Here is a 1,691-nt window from a genome sequence, read left to right on the forward strand (position 1 = left end):
CCCCCCATGCAGCGTGGGGCAGTGGGGGGAAGTGGGGATTTCCCCCCTGCCAGGAAGCACCCAGTGAGTGGGGGCTTTTTTATAAAAGTGAGTGGGGGCCAGGAGCTGGGGTGGGCGGGACAGCCATGGCAGGGGCTAGGGAAGTGGGCAGGGGTTGGGGGTGCTCAGGGGGGCTGGGGAAGCAGGCAGAGGATGGGGCCTGGCAGGGGCCCCCCCATGGTCCCCTCTCCACTCCTCCAGCTTCCCCTACCCCGCCCCCTACTTACCAGCGCCGAGTCCAGTTCCAGCTCCCTGCTGCAGCAAACCAGGACTGCCTGAATTGTCAAAGCTCTCCAAATATTTCCAAATTGATTCAGAGAGCTTTGAATTGATTCAGGCCTTTTTATTGGTCCCCTGATTCAATTCAGATTTGGAGATTCGGCCACCGAATCAGGCTGAATCTCCTTTGATTTCTCACAGCCCTAGTATGTAGATGTGCCCACTGGTAAGTGAAAATAAATGGGATGTATTTTTAGGAGACTTACATTCACAATTAATTATTGGCGAAAAATTACAGGTGGCCTGAATTGAGGATATTTAGAAGGATCTCAAAACTTTGTACACATGTACAGGCTATATGTCTCAATTTGCATAGTGAGATTCCTCCTGGGTTGGAAGTGGCCTGGTATAACCTGTGTAAGACCAAAAGGAGGACTTGCTTCCAGTATGTCAAGGGGAGGTGGAATAACCCCCTACCGGGTTCAGACACCCAAACACAAGTGCCATTGGAAGTGCACACTGTGGTAATGTGGTCAAGAAAGAAACAGTGACATTTCAGCATTCCCTTTTAATCCCAGGGCTGTGGATGAGGATGGTGCTAAATTCAAACAGGGTGGAGGAGCATGCTGGACCCTCAGACCGCTGGGTCCCTCATTCAGCTTTTCCCCTGAACTCTCAAACCCTCCTGATCCCACATATGGCCCTCTCTAGGCTCCCAGACCCCATGTCCCATGTCCACCCTTCTCTGTGGGCTCCTGGTCCCTGGTCCCACATACAGCTCTTCTCTCTGGGCTCCCAGACCCCTGGTCTGACTTGCAACCCCTCATGGGCTTATGAACCCTAGTTTGGTTCTCACCCTTCCCTGGACCCAAGGGCCATCTGGTCTGACTGTCAGCCAATCCCTGGCTCCTGAACTTTTAGGTCCCACACTCAGACCCCCTCTCTGTCTTTATACCTTTTTTTGATTTCTGTTTCACTCTCAGCCCTGCTTTGTGTTTCTGGATTCTCTAATCACACTCTCAGCCGTCATTGAGCCTTGGACTCCTAGATTTCTAGATCCTCAATTTCTAGGCCAGGGGTGGCCAATTGTTTTGACTGAAGGGCTGCTTGATGTTTTGGTGGGGTGCCAAGGGCCATATGGGTAGCCCTGCCTCTTGGAAGTTACCCCACTTCTGGTCACCATATTGGGACCAGACATTCCTTCCACTAACCCCTGACCTATGCTCTTGCAGCTCCCTCCTCTTGGCCCCCAGAAATACTCCTTTTGGGAGTGGAGGGTTGCCATCTTGGAACCAGAAAAAACAAATTGTACACTAAAAGTCAAACATGTACTTTAAGGTATATTATATAACATATTTTAACTATACTATAAGGTATACTATAACATATTTTAATTTTATTACAAAAATATTTGTCATGATTTGTGTTTGCAT

General features: G+C 49.6%; 1 long non-coding RNA gene across 1 annotated transcript in view; it reads left to right on the forward strand.

Moving 5' to 3' along the window:
• The window catches only part of LOC109299686, a 13,711-nt gene that overhangs the window by 3,972 nt on the left and 8,048 nt on the right, over positions 1-1,691 (forward strand). The gene's annotated exons all lie outside the window — the stretch shown is intronic.

This window comes from Gavialis gangeticus, unplaced genomic scaffold, assembly GCF_001723915.1.
Source record: "Gavialis gangeticus isolate Ggan-Ray unplaced genomic scaffold, GavGan_comp1, whole genome shotgun sequence".
Taxonomy (NCBI): Eukaryota; Metazoa; Chordata; order Crocodylia; family Gavialidae; genus Gavialis; species Gavialis gangeticus.